Raw genomic sequence first — 22952 nt, 5'->3', positions numbered from 1 at the left:
ATATGACTGATATATGCCCATGCACTGTTCATGCCCAGGAAAGTGGTATTAATGCTCAGGCAAGTGGGGGTACATTTTTCTGGTCCTTACTCCTATACCCTTTTCTCTCTGCCAACATAAATACCACCAATAAATCCTGAACCTCCAAGTATAGCTTTTACTCCTCTGCTAGGTTCACCATATAAGGAACTATAAGAATTGTCCAAACACTGAGACTAGATGAACAGAGATTAAATCAAAGTTTTCCTATTGGTAGAGAAACTTCAAGCAGCTCTCTCTCATTACCTTGGCTGCTATCAATGGCCTTTTGCTGCTAGTCCACATCCACATCTCAAAGCCACTGCTGTCATGTGCCATGGAGAAAAATCAATACATTGATCTTGGGAAAATAGAGGCTTTTGCCCACAGACACAAATGCATTTTTCTGTCTCTGGAAAACCCATGCTTCATTTTCAAGTTCATGTGACTTTTTCACTCAACATTGAACATGTGCTCCAAGATAAGTGGAGGGAGATGGTGGTTGTACCATTTTTGAGTTTCCTTTATACATGGGTTTTATCCATGCCCCTGATCAAGAAGGTCTCTGTAAAGACTGACATAAATAGGATTTAACATTTCATGTTGCTCCTCAGGATCTCCTAGGACTAAAAGAAGCAAGGACTTCTCTTTCTCACCAATTGCAGAATTACAATTAGTTAGATTTATTTTTTAATTGTCTGTTTTACTACACCAGGTCTACATTCTCAATATTATGATCCCAGTTTTTGCCACAGTATCAAGGACATCCTCACGGGACACTTTCTAGATATCTGAAGACAAAAAGATTTATAGAGAGAATATATCCTATAGATTCCAAAATTTGATATTATCTAAATGGTCCTGAAATTCAGATAATGAATGGCAACTTCCAATACCTTATAGATACCCAGAAAGACAGTATAAGAGATTTTTTTTTTTTAATTAAGAGCTTTGGAGGTTCACAAATCTGGACTTGAATCCTACCTCCCTTATTTTCTAATTATATAGTCGGTAAATTTGTTCAGCTATCAGTAAATCTATTTCCCCATTAGTGAAGTGGAGATAATAAAGACCTCACACAACTGTTGTAAAATTAAAATCATTTATGTAAAACATTTATGCATTCCTTGTGTACAGAAATGTAATAAATGATAATAAATCGAATGACTTTTAAAGACCTGCATTATTTTTGGTGTTTTATAAAAAATAGAAAACACATAACAATTTAAAGGAACAATGTATCCATTCAGAAATATCACTCCATTAGGCTGTAGAAAGCATGTTTAACGAATTAGTCATTCTGATCATATAACCATGGGCATAGCACACATGTTGCTGCATCAGAAGCTCCCAGACCTGCCCTGTGGAAGAAATATGACCTAAATGAAAAGCCCAAGTGCCAGGTCTCTTGGTGCTGGTCCACTCTATTCCTAGGGAACCCTCATTTAATAAACATCTGGTAAGTGCTAGGCACTCTGGGAGAGGAGGGTTACTAGCGAATTAAATATAAATTCTTCATCATATTTCATTGAGGCATCTCCTTCCTGGATGTTTTCCCAACTAAATCAAAAGACTCTGTGGTCCCTTATCAGGCCTCAGTTATCTCTGAATGAACATAGGAAAATACTTGGCATATAGCAAGTGCTAACTAAATATTTATGGTTGAAATGAATGAATGGCTTTATAATGGTCTCACAAGTCATGGTAGCAAGTATATCCTTCTTAGGTAAACAATATTGTCCTTCAGCAAGGAACAAAGCACCTCACCCTACATAGTACTCTCTCTCTCAGCTGTGTAATCAAAATGCAACCACAAAATCCCACATGGGACCTTAACACACCGCACCTAAGATTATCATGGTTCAAACCATCAACTCTGGAAACAACTTCTGAAAGCAGTGTGTGAACATATTTACAAACACTTAAGCCACACACTCACACACATGTGCACATTCATATGTCCACACACAGGCCTCAAAGAAATGGGCACCTTAGCTAAATGTTTATTCTAAGATTAGGAACAGGCATTTAAGTTCCCAAGAGACAGTCTTCAAAGTATTCTGACCTGGTTCCAGGAATCATAAATTTACACAAATTAAAATACTGAAATCATAATTTTAAGGAATATTCCAGAAATGATTACTATATTTAATATAATGAACAGATTGATAGCATCCACTACAAGGTACTTAACTAGCCAGGCATTCCCTGAACCCCCTTTTCATAGATGGCATTTGGCCTACATGGATAAAAATACACAGATTCCTCATCCCCATCCCTTGAGATTATCTTATTTCTACTTTTGTAAAGGTGCATGCTGGGCATCTTTATTTTGACAAACTCTCTGGTAATTCTCTGGTGTTTTTACTGGTTCTTCAGGTTGAGAATCACTATCTTGAATCTACTCTACAACGTTCCCATTATTAATATTCAGTGAGTTGGCCAAGAGAGAAGATTGTGACATCCATCACTCCCTCAGATCTTGAATTACCTCATTTGGCTACCAAGAAAGATGGACCTTCCTTCTTTGGCCTTTCTTAGATGTTCAACTGAAAGATGCAAGTCAAGTTTACGAGGCTATCCAGCTATCCACCTCAGCTAGGTACCAGCTCTTCAGTCAAGAGCTCTTGCATTCTCCTCTGCACAAGGTTCCAAAGATTTTCTCAGGGTGCATGTGTTACTCTGATGACTCTATATTTCAATCACCCTCCATTCTCTGATCCCTAGAAGCTAATCCAATCACTCAGATGTATTGACTTAAAGGCAGAAGATCCTGCCCTATTAGTCTTCTGTTTCTTTCTTTGTTGGAATCCTAAATCTTATTTCATCAAGGCCCCATAATCTGAGCTCCCTCTTTTACAAAGATCCCAGAAACATGAAACAAGGTTGCAACTTCATCACGTGGACTTGGGTAAGTACAACTATGGGTTCAAACCATTACCCTGTCTTCTTCCTTAAAATCCTACATTAATATGATTAAATATTTGTTTGTTGAATCACTTCAATGATACCTAACACCATTGTGATTTGATAAACATTTTTGTGATCACTTACTTACATCTCCCATAAAAGGCTATAAACATTTTGATGCCAGAGACCTTGACTGATTTGCTCACTCCCATCCATCCGTAGCACGTAGCACAGAGGCTGGTCCTCAGAAGTGCTTGATGACTACTCAATAATAATACCAATAATACTTCATGTTGTTGCACAAGGATGCTTGTTTCCTGCCCTGTGGAAAGCACTTTTTCGAAATCAGTCAATTTGTGCTTATATATTGCTTATACCAACCAGGGGTATTCTGAGTTATTCTAAGAGGATTAAGCAATCATAAGATGCATAAGCTCGAGGCAGAGGGAACTCAGGAAGCTGCAGATAACTCTGGTTTGACCTGTTTAAGCCATAAATTGACAATCAACATGGATGGGCCGTTGTACTCTTTGAGGGGAAGGGATGGGAAGAGGGATGGTTAACATTGAAAAACCTCTCTCTGCTTATCTGAAGACACAACAACCTTACCACAGACCTGCAGGTTAGATACACAGTGAAAAAGGAATGCTCTAGTCCCTGAAGGGATGCATTCAAACAAAGTCTGTGTTCTCAAGGATATGGACTAGGATGTGAGTAATCAGGAAAGTGAAAGAAATAGAAAAAGGGATAAAATGAGAGAAAAGTCTTAAAGAGGATGAAAAAGTGAATCCATGATTATTTAACCAGTCTATCAGGGTGTATTTTTATCCCAACTTGTTCACAAAATCGTTCTTCTCCAATAAGCTGAAACATCTCTTCTAAATCCTCATCTAATATTTGAGCAACACAGTGGAAATGAAATCACTTTTTCATATTTTACAAGGCAAAGAAGCTAAAGAGAATCTGTAAGAATCTAGCACAATTGATAATCAGAGGTTTTAGATCTGGGATGAACTTTCCAGAAATCTAGCTCAAATGCCTGCACTTAGATAGGTAATGTTTAATTTCCCCCATTTTATAGATCACACCAGCTAGTACAAGGCTTATGTTTATGAGGGAAGTGTGGGAAGGAACCAAGAAGAACATACCCTGGTCCTCTAAACACAAAAATGCTGCTCATGACCCAACAGCCAGAATCTTGTATAAGTGACCCAGGGGTTCCCAAACTTCTCAGAATTTATTTCAAAACTCGAAGACATAGAAATGATTTTTATGTACTGAGTTTTGTTCAAACTCCTTTAATGCTCACGACAATCTTTGGAGGTGAACATACTCATTATCTCTGGATTAATAGTAAAAAAGCCAAAGCTCAAAAAGTCAAAATAACTTGCTTGAGATCACACAGCACAGAAGTGGCTGTGACCACAAGCCTGGACTCTGCTACCTATCAATTAACTGTACTATCAATGCCTTCCTTTTGGAAAAGAAACCACCTTCCACATGTGCCTTTTTCTTTCCATTCTCAAAAAAAACTATTTAGAATGTCTTAATGATTCCTCCCTAAAACATATACCCAGCTAAGAGTCAAAAAAGGTGACACCAAGGACCAGGTGTCACTCACCTCTCACAAGTATGGTGTCCAAGAGGAGAAAATACACACAAACCATTATCTAGGTATACATGAGATGTTAAGTGCTGAGAGTCCTGCTCCATGCCCATTTTATACTCAGCCATCATTTCTCCATCTATTTGTGACCCTGTGTTGCAATAGCTCTTCCTCCCCAAATGGAAATGCTCATTTCCCCGACTTGTCTGAGGGGTCAACAGTCCATAACACATTATTTGTTAAGAAGTGACTGGGCGCATTAAGGGATTCTCGTAATATGGACCCAGAGATGCCTGGCTCCTGACATACCTGATTGCAGCATTTGGCCCAGTGTCTCAGAATGGACTGAAGATGTCCCTTCACCCCAATCCTGGAAGCTCCATGAAGAGCATCTAAGGGATCTTGATATGCCCCATGCATAGTCCAGAGCCTTCCCAAAGGAATGTTCTCAAGAAATATCCAGTATATGTACAATCTGCATCTTGCCCCTGGTTCTCAACTAGGGGTGATTTTGCTTCCCATGGAGCATTTAACAATATCTGGAGACATTTTTGCTTGTCACAACTGAACATGACGTTGTGAATGGCACCAGGTAGACCAAGGACACTAAATACTCTATAAAACACAGGACAGTACCCCACAACAAAGAATTATCTAGTCCCAAATACCAATCCTAAGGAGGTGAAAACCCTGTTGTAATCCAAGGTAGTACTTTATAAATGAACAAACTAAAAACTGAAGAGATGAAATTTCTTGCCAATCAGGACTTGGTAGTATCAGATTTGGGGTTCATTCCAGGCAAAATATCCTCTTCTCACTGATAAATGCTCCAGAAATCAGGACAGATCGGCAATCACTTATGTAGCTTCCTAGGCCAACTGACTCACACTAAAAAAAGATCTTAGATAACAGCATAATTTCCTGAATATCTACTTTTATATGGAAAAAAGGACTTCATAGCTTGTGTATATAAATAAAGCAAATGTTGTGCATATAGACATCTTTGCTTTGTTTCTTTAATTTTTCAGATTGGTGAGGCGTTGCTTCTTATTACTCATTTTTCTAAGGGTGGGTAAATAGCTGGTTAAATAGCGATCAATTAAGAACCTGGAAGTCACACTTTAGTTATCTCTCTCTCTCTCTCTCTCACTCTTTTTCAAGAATGATCTGAAACAAGTATGAGAAGTGTTAAATCTGGTAACTAGCAGTAGCAGAGGTATTATTATTTGGGGGTTTTCTATGCCCGGGGCAAGACATCTCCTGGAGAAGTGAGCCTCAGCCAGAACACCTCCAGAACCCACTGAGGACCCCCCCTCCCCCCCCCACCCCATGCCTTGTTCCCATAGCTGCTCTCAGGTCCAGAAGGCAAAGAATGTGAGGAACAAGATCTTTGGGTCTAGACAGCCCTGCCATTTACTTGGTGATTAAATTAACCTCTCTGAGACTGAACTTTCTTTCAAAATGGAAATTCTTTAAAAGGAAATAATTACAGGAATGTTAAAGAAGAAGCTGCATTAAGTCCCTCTTGAGAAGAGTGAGCACAGACTTGGTGAGAAGAGACGTCTGCTGTTCACTGTTGACAGAGCTTTTACTTGTTTCTTCCAAAGAACTTTAAAAATACCCAGACAAGAGTTAATAGGTAAAATACATTCTTCCTCTCAAGTTATCTGTGGAAACCCCAGCATTCTCCAGACTCTACAACTGGTTGAAAATGTTTGCTGTGGGAGCGAATGTGATCATTCAATTCAGTTACCAGCTGGACCAATTCCATTGAACATGGATTCCCTTGTGTGTGCTGGATGCTGCACTGAGCACTCAAGGGATCCCACATGTGATGCAACCTGACACCCAGGACAGGAATGACTGGGACCACACACTGAATGTTTCCCTTATGGGAGGAGGGGTTGCTGATACACAGAATGCCCCAGGACAGAGGGAACAACTCAGCTTTGTTGATCCAGAAGGCAGAGAAGCAAAGGGGACAGGCCCCAAACCCTGTCTACTGAGACCTGGGCTAAAACCCAGTTCTGCCCCTAGGGCAGGCTAGTCTCTGAAATTTGGTTTCCTTATATGTTAAAAAAAAAAAAATGATGCTCTTTAGTGTAATGGTGATATAGTGATATAAAATGAGACATCTTACCTCCCAAGGCATGGTAGACATATATTTCCCTTGAGATAACCAAAATCATTCTTCTGGTTTCACCCATTCATGAGACCTAATTTCACCTTCTAGAAGCAATAAAACATATTGGCTCCCAATTTCACAAGACAATGTTAGAAGACAGCAACCATGTTCTGACAGGCCTTAAGTTAAAAATCACCCTCTTCACATGACATATTTTACAAAGCACTTATCCTTGCAATCCTAATATATGCACTGTGATGATGTCTAAATTCTTGGTCTTTTACATAAAACTGTATTTCTACATAGGGTGAGAGGTAAAAGCAGGTTTTCTTAAAAAAGCATTCTCATACCTAATGAGTGAGTTCGCTTGGCTAAGAGGGAGAAAGGGAGCCATGCTGATGAACTTTGCAAAGACTTCTGACCCATTTTTTAATCCCTCCAGGCCCTGGTCTGACAACTTTTAAAAGTAGTCTAAGATAAAGCACTGGAGGGAAAAGGGGGAATTGAGAACCACTGGTGTAAGACACATGGATCAGTGTTCCTCTGACTACCCAAAATAAACCAAGACTAACAAGACTAAAATAACTCCAACACTTCATGTTAAAGAGGCACAGGCGTGTTCTTGTTAAGACTGTGTGTGCATAAAAACAGTGCTATGGCTTTTCAGTACAATTAGACTGGCCTTAGGATCCAAATGCAGTTTCAAAGAGTAGGAAAGAATAAAATCCATCAGAGACACCAGTGTTCTTCCTATTAGCATGAAGAACAAGTTGTTTCTACCTTTAAGAAATGGTATTTGGGCTGGGTGCCAGAGGCTGATGCCTAGCTACTCAGGAAGCAGAGATTAGGAGGACTGGGTTTAGAACCTAGCACCAGGCAAACAGTTCACAAGAATCCTATCTCAAAAATACCCAATACAAAACAGGGCTAGAGGAGTGGCTCAAGCAGTAGAACACCTGCCTAGCAAGTGTGAGGCCCTGAGTTCAAACCCAAAGAATAGAAAAAGAAAAAAGAAATAGCATTTTGTTTTGAGATAGGATCTTGCTAACTTCGCCTAGGCTGTCTTGAACAGACCAACTGGCCTGTGCTGGCTGTGACCACAGCAAATACACTTAGCAATGTACATTGGTTACTTTCTAGGGCCCAGGCTCTGTACAGGGTATTGAGGATAACAAGGTGATAAACAGAGCATTGCTGAAGGTCTGGAAAAGGAACACAGGAAGGATAAACCACCAACACAAGAGATAGGTTGCCTACAGGCAGTAGTGAGAACTTGATGGGAAGAAAATGGGTTCTAGAGATGAGGGAGGAAGTTGACATTTCTCTAAACATACCTTCCATTTAGCTCTGGTAAGGTTTCCCACACTCACCAAGTAATTAAATAATTAAAATCCACCAGGATGTAGAGGACAGGAGACCTAAATGAAACACGAATATAACAATTGTACCTAATTGCATCCCAAAGGGATAATAATGCTATAATGAGAGAAGTGGGTGAAGAGACCCCACCTAAGCAAACTTGGAAAGCAGGATTTCTTCTACAGGCAGGCTGATGGTTGGAGACAACTGGAACTGTAGACAGATGTTGTACTCTGGTTAGTGCATTTATTTTCCAAACTTGGAACGAATCAGAAATGCTCAAATGGTAGAGTGTCTGCCTAGCAAGCACAAGGCCCTGAGTTCAAATCCCAGTACTGTCAATAAGTAAATAAATAAAATAACAAATTAAAAAATAGACAACCTTAAATTTTTAAAGGACATATTTGAAGAGATAGGGATACATGAATTGGGTACCACACCACAAGACATTTGCAAAAGCAAGGCAAAAAGTAAGCAAATAAAAATAAAATGCCTTATTGGTTAAAGTGAAAAATCCCTAGGGTATTAGCAATCTCTCTGAGCTGAAATTTGATTTTTCTTACATACCAAGGTATGAGAGTTCTGGAGCCATTTCAACCTAATGGCCTTTCAGTTAGCCTTTTGCTCTGCCTCACATGAGAGATTTTAGATTTGCTAATGGTAAAGTTGCTTTCACTATCCATTTCTTTGAGGTACACAATTCATGTGTACATAGCTAAATGTGGCCATTTTCCATATTTCCGCAAAGCCAATCATGACATTAGAAGATGTTTATATATATTTGGTACTTATCCCTGGGTCCCTGGGTCCTGGTACAAGGATAAAATGCTGAGATGGTAGAGGATAAGAGCATCTTTTATTTCTTTCACATCAGGCTCCTCTCAGCCATACCTGAGTTTGTGCTAACACGGACCCCTAAATAGCCTCAGGATAGGGTCTGGCTACCAGAGGAGCTAACCATTGATTTTAGAGTTCGAACTTTTGGCCCCAACCCTGGCCCAACCCTGGCCTGCAAGGAGAGGAAAGAGGTATGAGAAGCTAAGATAATGAATTCATGAATCAATCATGGCTATGGAGTTAAACCTCCTAAAATCCCTTAACAATGGGCTTCAGAAAACTTCCTGATTGGTGAACACATTGCCAGGAGGATGGTATTCAGAGAAGGGATAGAAATTCTGTGCTCTTCTCTCTATCTCACTTCAATGTCTCTTCCATCTGGCTATTCCTAAGTACTATCTTTTATAACAAACCAATGACAGTAACAAATATTTTCCTAAATTCCATGGGTCATTCTAGGAAATAGTCAAGTATGAAGGGTAGTGGGAGGAGACCTCTGACTTTGTGCCAAGACAGGTTGCCCTGTTCAGGGCAACCTAATACTCGTGCCTATCATGTGAAGGAAGTGAGAGATTAGGAGTCAGGAACAAGTCATGCAGGTAGGGAAAGAGTCCAACAACTACCAGAAATAAACAATAAAAAAAAAAATTAGTCACAGACTGTTTTTCACTCCTGTTTCACCATAGAGCAAATGCTCCAGAATAGGGCAGCAAAATAGGATGATCTAGGCTGACCTACATAAAAGAAGAAGCAAGGGGCAGGAGGAGAAGCAGTTCGAGGACTATTCTCAGGACATGACCATAGAAAGAACCAATAAACCTACATTAGTTCAATACCTAGTTAGCATATAAAATTGTGTAACACCTTACTCTGGTTAATAGAAACCTCTACACACTGGAGAGTCATTAGCAATCCACTAGGGACCCCACCTTTCCTTTGAGAACTTTCATTCTTTTGCTTAATAAACTTTCCGATCTCTACGCTCACCCTTCCTTGTCCATGAAGTTCATTCTCGGGTTTGTCAGACTGACCCTTCCTCTGGCTAAACACTTAAGCCAGTAGGTTGAGTAGAGGCTTTTGGTCCTCCTTTCAGGAAGACAGTCTAATGGGACTGAGCCCTTAAACCTGTGGCATCTAACACTAACTCCATGTAGTTACTGTGAGAATTTTATTGAACTATAGGTATACCCAGTTGGTATTGAAGAACTGGTTGTTGGTATGGAAAAAACCCTACACATCGGTGTCAGAAAGTGTTGTGAGTAGAGACAGTTCAGATGACTCAACTCAGTAATATATATAGTTTCAGAATACCTCCCTATAAGATGCTTACTAATTACAGTGGGAAATTTTTAATCATTTCAGTGGAGGAAGCTTGCAGATACCACACTGGTCAAATGATGAAAGTTTACCTCACTAGGAATGAGACCTATCAATGTTATGACCCTTTTCTGATATGATGCACAAGGAGGACACAGCTCCTTCAAAGGAGGTATGCTCCCAACCATCCACTCATATCCACACAATGAGGTTGAGACCCTCTTTGTATTTTTCTTGGAAAAAACTCTCTTGGGTACTATTAGTCCCTGATGATAGCAGGGATACCTGTGGATAATGTGGAACCTGAAACACCTTTAATTTAGCTGACTTTATCAACAATTACCACTTAATGGAATCAGATTGATGCAAAATAAGCTCTTGATCTAAGGGGAAAAAATTCAATTAACAATAGAAACATGTAGAGCCTCCCCACAATTATGGAATCCAAAATTGCCTGTGGTGATGGTGCTGATCATCTCTTACTCTTGCTTTTCATCCCCCAGCATCCAAGCATGGCTTCCACTCGTCACAAAGAAAAATGAAACAAAACACCAGGAGTTAAAAGACTTAAATTTGATTACAGTCACACTGTTTAGAAAACAAGATTTTACTTGTGGTTACTTTCAGCTGAATAAATATCCTTACATTAGCTTATGCTTCATTAGTATTCTGATGGTGATTATTTTTATTTAAATGTATCTGCCTTTGAATAAATGGGAAAGAGAGTGAAATGGTTTCAAAATGAAATGGACATTCTGTTCAGAAAACCAGAGTTTCTGGCATGGAGCTGAAATTGTGGGTGATGTTGAAATTACAAATATATTTTTTTGATATTATTTCTTGGCCAAGTTATCTGCTCAGGTTGTGTACTTATGTTTTTCAAATTTTGTTGTACATCAGAGCTAAGAGCCAAAAAACACAAATGCTGGAGTTCTTCCCCCAGGCATTTGACTCAGAATCTGTAGGAGTGATGTAACCAGAGTTCTAGGCTAAAGGTCCAACTCCAGAAGTTCCAACATGTCGGGAACATGCCATTTGCCCCAATACACCAGTTAAAGAGACAAGTCATGTTGAAGGACAGAGAGTGGAGATTTACTAATAAATTTACATGGCAGGAAGAGAGTAAGCATTTCAATCCATCTTCCGGGTACTGACAAGGACTTTAGGTTTAGGGGAAGAAATGGGGCAGGGGAAAGAGGTGTGTATAATTAAGCAGTTCTGGTCAAATGCGTGGTCTGATAATCATTACCTCAGATTGGTCAGTATAAGAACTTTCCATGGTAAACCATTACTACCTGGGGATCAGTTTTGACTCTTATTACAGATTTATATCCATCAGTCTTGTCTTTCCCAGAATCCAAGGTAACAGCAAGAGAGAATGGCTCAGAGCAAAGATGACACAAAGTGGAGGCAGAGAGATTGAGGTTCTATCCTGTTTTTGGTTGACTTTTGGGCCCAAAAGGATTTTTTAGTAAAAGCAGTTTCTAAGTCCCTATTCTACTCAAGAATCTACATTTTTAAGCCAGTTCCCCAGTAATCCAGTTTGGGGAATACTGTTCTAAGTGTTCACCAATCTTATTCCAAGCAATCAATTAGAAAAATAGCAAAAAGCACAGCCCCCAGAGCTGTGAGCAGTCCCACAAGAGATGGCTGCCAAGGAAGTGACATAGTCTACAGTTTATATCCATTTACCCCAAAGGTTGCTCAGTAGTAGGTGTCCAGAAAGCAGTGTTCTGGACAGGCTGTGCCTGCAACATTCTAATTGGTCGTGCCCTGAAAACTGTAGCAATTTAAAATTCCTATTAGTCCTTGTAGTATCCTCATTCTGATCTGTGCTGCCTTTCCTTCTTTCTACCCCTCAAGTTCACAGAGAGATCATAGTGGAGTTTTCCAGGGGCCCTTTTGTAGCTAACTGCCTAGCCTACTTGCTTATTATGATTCAAGTACAGACTTATTTAAAAGACCAAAAGTCCACTACTGGAGAAGGATCAGGGATTGGCAAACTACAGTAAATGGTGCCAACCAAACTCACCTTGATTTCATATGTAAAGTTTTATTGGAACACATCCATGCCCATTTCTTTATTGTCTATGGCTACTTTCTTGCTAAAATCATCTGAGTTGTGTAGCTCTGACAGACACCATATGGCCTTCTAAGCCTAAAATATTTACTATCTGTCCCTTACAAAATAAATTTGCCAACCTCTGATGTAAATAGATGCCAGGGACTGAGGGATCAGGAAAGTGAATAAGCTAAGAAATGCTGGTACAAAAGTTGGTGGCTAGCAAGTAACCATCTCCCTTACTTGGATTCTCACCACATCTCTGCCACACACTAGAAGAATGCAATCTTCTTGGACTTCAGTTTTCTTTATCTGTAAAAGAAGGATTAGACTAAATAAAATTAAATTCACAGGATGATGTTATTGAGATCTTTGTACTAGATATAAGGAAGATACATAAATCATTATTTTTTGTCCTATAGTTGCTCAAAGATGATTTTTAGGTTCTATTTTATGTTCATCTTAAGAAGCTATATTGTATAGTCATTAGAATTATGGGTTCTGGGATCAAACCTAGTGTGGAAATGAGGAGGCTAGAAGTAGGAAAAGTTTGGAGCTAAGGTGGGTTGCCTGAGGATGGCCCAGACCACCTGTACCTGGCTGGGAACTGCCCATGCCCCTCTTCATTCACTGGTTATTGGGTGGAAATCTCCCATATCTGCTCTGCTCTGCCCATGGGTTAGTGCAGATTTTAAAAGCACCTGAAAAAGAAAAGCACTCTCTCTCTCTGTGGGCACACTCCACCTGTGCCCTCCATGCTCCCTTTGTGTTTCCCTTTCCCTAACTTTTAATAAGCTCATTTACACCCATGCCTTCTGCTTGGATTCTTCCATACTGTAATGCAAGAACCAAGGTCTTTTGGAAACACCATTTGCCTGCCGTTAACAGAAACTCATGCAACAATACCTCCAGAGTCTGGTGCTATGGCATACTAAGTGTTTTGAACTAAAGGAGAACAAGGCCTCTCTGACCTTCTCCTTCCTGCCTTCTGTCTCATCCCTCTTTCCCTGTTCGAGTACAGAAAGGTCCTTCCTCTGAAGTTTCCTTACAATGAAGAGAAGCTCCTGTAGAAAGAATGTAGTTGTCTAAAGCCCCCTCCCCATAATCTCACCAAACAGTGAAGATTAACTCAGGAGACTAAAGCTTAACACTGACTCTTCTGACAACTGCTACCTGACTTTATCTGCATAATAAGACAACCTTAGTCATAGCCAGTTTCCTCTCCTTACTCTGTCAGAGCCTTTGTCCAAGACTTCCCACCAGAAGCCCCAAACCCCTATTTCTTTCTATAACTAAAAGTACTCTTTAAGCTCCATTTATCTACCTCTTCAGGGAGTCTAATTCTTTGCTATGCTCACATGTACATACACATTAATTTGTATGCCGTTTCTCCTGATAATCTGTTAGCTGAGTCCAAAGACTCAAATTTTTAAACTTTCAGAAGGCAGCAGGAAAATATCCTTTCTCTTACATAGGATGCTCTTTAAAATCTGGCTCTGAGGCAGGAGAGATAGATGAAGGGACAGGGAAATTATATTATTTTAATAAATATTTAAAGGGCAAGACACAGACATTGGAACAAAGAAGTAAAGACTTCTTCTAGCTCCCTCCCATCTCCTTTTAGATGCTAAGTTACAGGAACAGGTAGACATAAAGGACCTACCTGCTTCTGCTTTTCTCTTTGAGATGTTAACAAACTGCAAGGATGCTTGAATGGGTAGAAGAAAAGGCTTGTCTGGCAAATGTAAGTCCTAAAGCTCACCTATTGTCCCTGTGTTTTGGATGGGTTTCTAAGTAACATCTCTATATTTTACAATAATAAACAGCACCCTGCTTGGATGCTCAGAACCATTATCCGATGGATAGAGTTTCTAGACTTCTGGTGACTGTATTCTCCCATCCCAGAAAAATATATGACCATAGACACTGAACCACCATTTTGAGTCTTTGCTCCCATTTTCTGCATGGGGAACAGGAAATGTTTCTCTCTCTTTTCTCCTGCCCACCTTGTCTACACTTTATCCTGTTGTACTAAATTAAATCCTTGCTAAAACTACCACCTTGTGAGACTTCTTGTTGTGAGACACCTTGAAACACTTTTCATATTTGTGGATCTCAAGGAACTATGATTTTGAGTGGAAATTGGGAAGCTATGGGAATCTCCCATCTGTCCTCCAGTGACAGCGATACCATTTACTAGCAGCATAACCTTGAGAGAAATCTTTATGCTGTAGACTACTCAGAAAAAATGCAGGTAGTAGCTACCCCAACCTTTCCTGGTAAGGTTAAGTGAGATAATGAAGGTAAAGCACTTAGCAAAATGCAGGTCTATAGGTAGCATGTAGAAATGAGAATGAGCCAGTGGGACATGCAAATGCTGGGGGTGGTGGCTCTACTTCAGGGGTTCTTGTCTTCGCTGGGCTTAGCAATAAACTCACAAGGCACAAAGAGTGTACACACAGGTAGATTTATTAGGGATAGAAAAGGCTGCAGTTAAAGTAGTGCAGCAGAGCCTGGAAACAGGTAGCTCATTGCAGTAACAGCAGAGGGGCTCTTTTATCTTCTGTCAGAAGGAGAGTGGAGGTTTTCTTCTTCCCCCATCTACGTGGTCAGCACCCATCAGCAGCCTATCGGTAGCTACAGGTCAGCACCTGTCAGCAACCTATCAGTGGCAACATCCTGTTTTTCACCCTGGTGCTCCTTTCTGGGGCCCACTTGTAAAACAGTTCCATTGGTTTCAGGAAATGTAACAGCAACCCGCTCCCTGAACTAAGTTCTTTGTTCTCATGCTGCTGTTGAAATAGGGGTGACCACTCATCTGGCTGATTCCTGCTGGGAGGGAGTGATGTGGGGAGATGGAAGAAGGGGTGTCCATCTCATGGGTGGCCTTGTGTGGTCTCCAGCAGGCCACGGTAGAAACCTACTGAACTTTCTTGTGCTGGAACCAGGGAATATTCCCAGACAAAGAAATGGAACTTGATCTTGTTCCCCAGGCTGTAAAGGGACCAGAAGATGGTCATGGACCCTGTAATCATTTGTGTTGTTTTTTTCTTGAATAGCAGCCTTAAGTCATCCAGAGGTTCACAAGAGTAGGTGCTAAATGTTGTCTTCAGGAATGAGAGTGTCCTGGTCTGGAGTCCAACATTTGACCCTGGCTAGGATTCTAATCTGGAGACCTTGACTCCTATGGGGATAAATAATAGGATAGGATAGGACCCCTCTCAGGGAGCCTCAGAAAATCCCCAAGAGGTATGGGGAAGTTTTACCAGAACCATGTTACCCAGACAGAAGGAAGGGGGGTCCTTTTAGTGAAGGTTCCTCACATCCAAGTTCAGATAAGATCTGTTGAAATTTAGCTAGCTGGGTTGTGTGGGAGAGAAGGCTTGTGGCTACTGGGTCTGTAAGTAGGTCACTTTGGAAGAAAGCTCTCCCATAAAGTGCCTCAAATGGTGTCAGTCCTAACAAATTTGGAGCATTTTGAAGCCCAGTTAGGGCCAAAGGTAACAGCTTAGGCCAGGGCGTGTGGGTCTCTTGGACCAGTTTGGACACGTTTCTTTTTTTTTTAATTTTATTTATTTATTTTGTATTTTTTTGTTGTTGTTCATTTATTCACATGTGCATACATTGTTTGGGTAATTTTGGACAGATGTCTTTTAAGTAGTCCATTGACCCATTCAACTTTAACTGAGGATTGGGGTCTCCAGGCACAGTGGAGATGGTATTTGATTCCCAAAACCTTAGAGATTCCCTGAGTGACTTTGGCTTGGAAGGCTGCCCCATTGTCACTTTGGAGAGTCCAGGGAAGTCCAACTCTAGGGATAATCTCATCAATTAGAACTTTAATTACCTCTTGGTTCTTTTCAGAGAAGCAGGGGAATGCTTCAGTCCATCCAAGTGAAGGTGTCTACTGAACCAGAAGCACTCTAGAGGTTGGGGCTCCTGGCAGGTGGGTGAAGTCAAGCTGCCAGTCGTCCCCCAGATATGTGCCCCACTTCTGTGTCCCAGAGACAGGCAGTTATGGGGGTTGTTATCCTAACAGATTTCATATCCTCTAATAATATCCTGAAGGGTGTCTCCGTGTTTTATCTGCTCGAATAACTGGCCTGCCAAGGAGAGTGTTTTATGGACCCCTAGGTGATAGGATTGATGTAGAGTTTTTAGAGTTTTCCATTGGCCACTCTGTGGAAGAAATAATTTGTCCTCAGGAGTTATTCACTATCCTCTTTGATCTAAGTGATATCCTTGCTCTGAAGCCTGTAAATGATTGGTAGGCGAGTATTGGGGGTGTTCAGGAGGAAGGAGGGATTGTTCCTACAAGAGGGGAGCCTGGACATAGGGTCTCCGAGCAGCCTTCTTTGCTGCCATGTCAACCCTTTGGTTACCCTTAGCAGCCTGGTCCTCCAACTGCTGATTGGGACAGTGGATCACTGCTACTTGCTTTGGAAGTAAAGTTGCCTCTAAAAGGTTTAAGATCTTCTGAAAGTGTTTAACAGGGGACCCTTCAGTAGTTAACAATCCTTGTTTCTTCCAGGGAGTCTCATAAGCATGTAAAAATCAAGAGAGCACACTTAAGAGTCTGTGTAGATGTTGACAACTTTCCCCCAAGATAGTTGTAAGGCCTTGGTGAGAGCTATCTGCTCAGCCAATCGGGCACTAGTGGAAGGAGGTAGGGGTTCAGTCCATAGGGTCTCGGTGAAAGAAATCACAGCCATAACCACTTGCCTTTTTCCCTCCTGGATGAATGAACTTCCATCTGTGAAAAGAGTGAAGTCTGGGTCCAGGAACGGCTGGCCGGAGGTCAGGCTTAGCCAAGTAACATTAGGCTAGCACCTCCTCATAGGAATGTGTGAGTGGGTCCCTCTCAGAGGGGAGGAGTGATGCTGGATTTAGGGCAGAGCACACTCAAAGGCTCACATCTGGGCATTCTAATAATTGAGACTGATAATTTATGCAGCCTGCTGTCTGATAACCATATTCTTCCTTTGGCTGTTAAGAGTCCTCCTAGATCATGTGGAGTATATATGGTTAAGGGCCATCCAAGAATCAATTTTTGGGCCTCTGGGATCAAGAGGCAGGTCGCTGCTAAAGCCCTTAGGCATCCAGGCCACCCTTTAGCTACATTGTCTATCTCTTTGCTCAGGTATACCACTGGTTGGGGAGTAGATCCTCAGAGCTGGGTTAGTACGCCAAGGTCCGCTCCCCTCTTTTCCTAGACATAGAACTAGAAGTGGTTTTGGTTGGGCAGGCTCAATGCCAGAGCCATTTGGAGCAATCATTTGAGGGTTTGGAAGATCTTTACACTCTCAGGATCACATTCAAGGAGGGATTGGAGTCCCACTGGGCATCCTTGATGAGCTGATATAAGGGCCTGGCAAGGGCCACATACCCAAGAATCCAGATTCTTCAAGATCTGCAACTCCCAAAAAGGCTCTAAGTTGCCTCATTGTCTGTGGCAGTAGGTAATAGAGGATTGGGTCAGTCTGTTTGGGACTCAGGGAGCGAGTTTGTCCCTTTAAGACCATGCCCAGATAGGTGACCTGGGGAAGGCATTAGTGGGCCTTTTTCTTAGAGATTTTGTATCCCCAGGAGGCTAGAAAGTTTAAAAGGGACTCAGTCACCCTGGAGATGAGGAGCTCTGTGGCTCAACACAAAAGTAGGTTATCAACATATTGAAGAAGGATGACCTCTGGGTGTTGCCAATCAAATAAATCTCTAGGTAGGGCCTGTCCAAAAAGATGAGGGCTGTCTCTAAACCCTTGAGGCAGAACTGTCTAGGTCAATAGTTGTGAGGGGTTGGAAGGGTCTTCAAAGGCAAACAGAGGTTGACTGTCAGGATGTAGGAGAATGCAGAAGAAAGCATCCTTTAGGTCTAGTACTGAGTAATATTGAGTTCTGGAGGGTATTTGAGCCAATAGAATATAAGGATTAGGAACAATAGTGTGGACAGGAATGAGCCAGAGATCTTGAACAAGTCTCCATTTATCTGGTCCTTTTTGGACAGCAAGAATAGGAGTATTGTAGGGGCTGGAGCAACTGACTAGTAATCCTTGTTTTTTTAGGGAACTAATAATGGGTAAGAGGCCTTGTACATCCTTCATGCTTTAGGGGTTATTGCTTTTGATGTGGAAACTGTGAGGGGTCTCTAAGTCTTATTTGAACCTGAAGGGCCATTTTTGTTCTTCCTACAGTCACTGTCAGTCCATACCATAGGATCTACTTGTTCCTTCCTAAAGGAGGGGGGTAACAGAGATAGTCTCCCTGGAGTAAGAAAACTTGAGTCTTTAGTTGGGATAGTAGATCCCAACTAAAGGGGATCTGGGGTCTCAGGGACTATGAGAAAAGAGTGATAGAAGTGGAGGTCTCCCCAAGAGCAGGCCAGAGACTAGGTGAAGTAGTGTTCTAGGGGCTGGCCAGATATGCACCAAACAATAACCTTGTCATTGGACCAGGGACCAGGAGAAAATGGCAAGACAGAGAAACAGGGTCTGCTGTCTAGGAGAAAGATGACCTTTCACTTTTCCACTGTTATTGCTACCAGAAGCTCCTCAGCATTGATGTCAAGAAGTGGAGCCTGGACAGGAAGCCCTGGGACCCATCAATCCATAGGAGGTGGCATCCCAGCTTCTGCCTGGAGACGGGGACACTTAGACCTCCAGTGGTTACCCTTGCAGACAGGGCAAGGTCCTGGTGGGGCATGGGGCTGTCTTCCAGGCTGTCCCCTTTTGGGGCATTCCCTGTGGAAGTGCCCCTCCTTTCTACAATGGTATCAAACTTGGGATGTAAGGCCCTGTTGGGGGGGTACTCCCTGAGAGCTGCAATTAGGTCATGATTTTTTTAAATCATTTTCTCTCTTTTTAGTGAGGTCCCAATTATAGTATACAGATGTGGCTAGTTGTATTAGTTGGTCCAATGACTTTTCCCCTTTCCACAGACTTTTGGAGATTTTTATGGATATCTGGGGCTGATTGAGTTAGAAATTTATCCTTAAGGAGAACCTCTTCCACCTGTGCTTCTGGGTCCACTGAGGGGTGTTTCAGGATGGCATCCTTAAGACACTGTAGAAATGTAAGGGGAACTTTTTAGTCATCCCCCTATCAGATGGATGAAGTAGCATCTCTTCCATCATTTTGTTACCAGTTGGGGGTCCACCAAAGGGACTGCCTGAAAGATCTAGTTGGAATGTGGTACTATAATTTAAGGAGCCCTCTCAAGGCCACTACTCCTGGTCACCCAGGGGATATTGGGGCCAGGCCTTAGTACAAAGAAAGATGAGGGTTTGTCTCTTAAGATTATCATGATCAAGATCTTTCCAGTGTTTCAGTAGACAGGCCAGTGGAGACTGCTTTGGTCCTGAGACTGGAAGACTGGAGGGGGCAGATCTCATCTAGAAGAACAACAGAAAAACTTGTAAGACTCCCCTTTTGTTGGTGTCCTGATTGGGGGCTGACCTGGTGAGAACAGGTGTCCTTCTGCTGTCTGTGGCCCGGTCAGAAGAAAATGGAGTAACTAGTCAGACTGCAACCACCTTACTGATGCAGTGAGAACATTTAGGATCCTGCCAGTTAGCCTTGTGATCCAGGTACCTGGTTCTTCTCTACCAGCTGAAGGCTTATAATTTAAAAAGCAACTCTATCAGTGAAGAGCTCTAAAGTAACCAAGAAGGCCTGCATGGTCAGAGGGAGAACACTTGTGGAAGCATGGAGGGGACCCTTGATGAGGTCGACTTTTTGTTCCCCTACGTATCCTGTGACACATATTTTATAAGAGGAGAGAGAGTACCTGAAGGCATCATTTTTTTGTTTGTTTGTCTTTGAGGACCCTTTCACCTTAACTGTTTTCTCCCTTGAGGGCAGACTATGGGAACCTGCTTAACCAGATCAATCAGATGCCTAACAAAAACAGTTAAGCCCAAATTAGAGAGTAGTGATTTTGGTGTCCTCAACTGAAATGGGGGCTGTAGAAGAGACAATGGAGCTCTTGAGAACATAGTCTAAGGATTAGGTTTTGAATGGGTGATGTAGGAATCTCTCCCAGACTTGGCTAAGGAAGGAAGCTCACTCCTGCTTAGGACAAAGAGGGAGGACAAAGGGGAAAGAAGAAGGAGAAACTGAGGATTGGGGGAAAGAGAGAACCAGGCACAGTGCATGAGGGATTATTAGTCATCACTGCTGTCCAGGTTGATCCTGCTAGAGGTAGTACTGGAGCACTGAAAGTGAGAGGTGACCTCCACTCTCAAGCCATGGGAAATGAAGAGAGTGTAGAGATTTGATTGTCTGTTTGCTGTGGATATGGCTGGAGGGTTCCAATACTTAGCCACCTTTCGAGCCTCAGGGTGGGTCAGGAAGTTGCATCTTCAGCCTTTGGGTCTCACCGGGGAGTTGTCCTGGCCAGAGTACCTTTACAGCTTGAAGAGAAACTTTCCTTTCCACCAGCTGTTTCTGGACCTCCTCCTTACTGGGTCAGATCTGAAAGGGAGAGAGTTTAAGGAGGGAGGGAGGCAGGAGTTGAGAGGAAAAAAAGCCTAGGTGCACTGAGGTTTTAGCTCCACCCACATAGCATTGGCAGTCCAGTATAAGCCCCTGGTTGGCCCCCAATTTCTCAAGTTGTCTGACTTAACAGCTGTAGGGGGCTCAGAGCTTCTTCCCCAGGTTTCCAAGGGAGAAACCCTCCTTAGTAGGACAGAAAGAGAGAGAGTCAGCCTGAGAGATCTACCATAGCTAAGTCATGGTGAGGGAGGAGTCCCCTGGATGACAGACCATCAGAGTGCCGGATGATCACGTCCACTTTCTAGGCAGTCCTTTTCAGTTTGGCACAACCTATAGCAACCTTCAAAGTATCCCTTCATAGGTCACCACAAATGTTTGGGGTCCACTCCAGGGGTTCTTGTCTTCGCTGGACTTAGAAAGAAGCTCACAAGACAAAAAGAGTGCACACACAGGTGGATTTATTAGGGATAGAAAAAGCTGCAGCTAAAGTAGTGCAGTGGAACCCAGAAACAGGTAGCTCCCTGCAGTAACAGCAGAGAGGCTCTTTTATTTGCTGTCAGAAGGAGGGGGTGGAGGTTTTCTTCTTCCCCCATCTACATGGTCAGCACCCATCAGCAACCTACTGGTGGCAATATCCTGTTTTTTGCCCTGGTGTCCCTTTCTGGAGCCTGGTACCCCTTTCTGGGGCCCACTTGTGAAACAGTTCCATTGGTTTCAGGAAGTGCAACAGCAAGTCACTCCCTGAACTAAGTTCCTTCTTCTCATGCTGCTGAGACCCAACACAAAGGAATCCTAATGCAGGGTTCCAATGCCTACATGCTGACAGTCCTGGCCTCTTTGCTTACTTGCTACAAGTCAAACTTATTTAGACCTAGACTTTGGGCTCCACAACCTTGTAAAAACCCTGCAAAACGTGAAAGAGACCTTGGTATGATTGGTAGGGAGAAGACTTGGTACAAACTCATTGGGATATATGGCCAGATCCTCAAGACTGACTATACTCTGGAATGTATATGCATCATATATGTCTTCCTGCACCTGATTCCATGTGAAAAATAAGTTCTGGCCTAATTGGGTTACAAGGGTTTACTTTGATTGAAAGTTACCTTTTGTCCAGTAACATGTTATTAATATCTTGTTGTAGTTTTATATACCTTTCACCCCTCCCCACTCCCACATATACCCCATGGGTTTTTCTTAGGTGGTCATAAGTAAACCCATGCACACAATGGTTCTTGAGATGTGTTGTAATTCTTTCACAACTTTTATGTCAATCACTCCCTGTTGGGTGGCTCTGGGAAGGGACTTAGCCTCTTTAGTTTCAGTAAGAATGTGCTGGGATCCATGTTATCCCATTCTTGGCCTCTCTTTCTGACACTACCCATTTTTGCCTCTGAAAGTACCTTTTCTACTCTAATAAATTATACTTTTTACTTCTCTGCTTGGAGTGTTGCCTGCAATCTTCTCTCCTGGATTCAAGTATTGAGATAGCTGCACTGACTTTTGGTAACAGTACAGTCACTCATATTGTAGTATTTGCTTATCAATGGAGACAGTATTGGACAGGGCCAGATGATTCTTCTTCATGTAATTCTGTAAAGAGCATCCAGCACACCATCCTACTAAATACCAACAATGTGCCTCCCGACAATTAAACAAGCCAAATTTCTCCCACATTCTTCCAAACATGTGGAAAAAAGTGTTATTTTCCCCTGGTTAAAGAATTACTTAGAGAACTGAACACTGGTGGCTCACACCTGTAATCCTAGGCTGAGATCAGGTGTGTTACAGGAAAGTTTAGGGCTGGTGAATATCTTCGTTCTTGTGTCCAGCAAGAGAAGTATTCAGGTAACATGCAAAAATGTAGTAAAGTAATAGTAAAGATTATTAGGAAAGGAATTTAGTATAAAAGGATACAAGTAGAGAGAAATGAAAAAAAGAGAGAAATGTTTCCTGCTCTTCATGCAAAAAATGGAGTAAAGATTTAAAATGGTAGGCCCCATCTCTTAGCCATACTTTCTGAACTGGAGGAATGGAATACATATGGTCATTAAGATATTGGAGCTGTGTGGCTAATAGGCATACTAAAATAAGAAGGTGTCATCCAGGCATGCTCAAATCACAGGGACAAAAGCAGTGTTTTAGGACTTCCATTTGCTACACATGCCTTGTAGGAGGTACCAAAGTGCTTTTGCTGAAAAGCAGTGACTCCTTACTTAAGCCCATGAATTA

The sequence above is a fragment of the Castor canadensis genome, chromosome 3 (genome assembly GCF_047511655.1).
Source record: "Castor canadensis chromosome 3, mCasCan1.hap1v2, whole genome shotgun sequence".
Lineage (NCBI taxonomy): Eukaryota > Metazoa > Chordata > Mammalia > Rodentia > Castoridae > Castor > Castor canadensis.
This window is presented reverse-complemented; position numbering follows the sequence as displayed.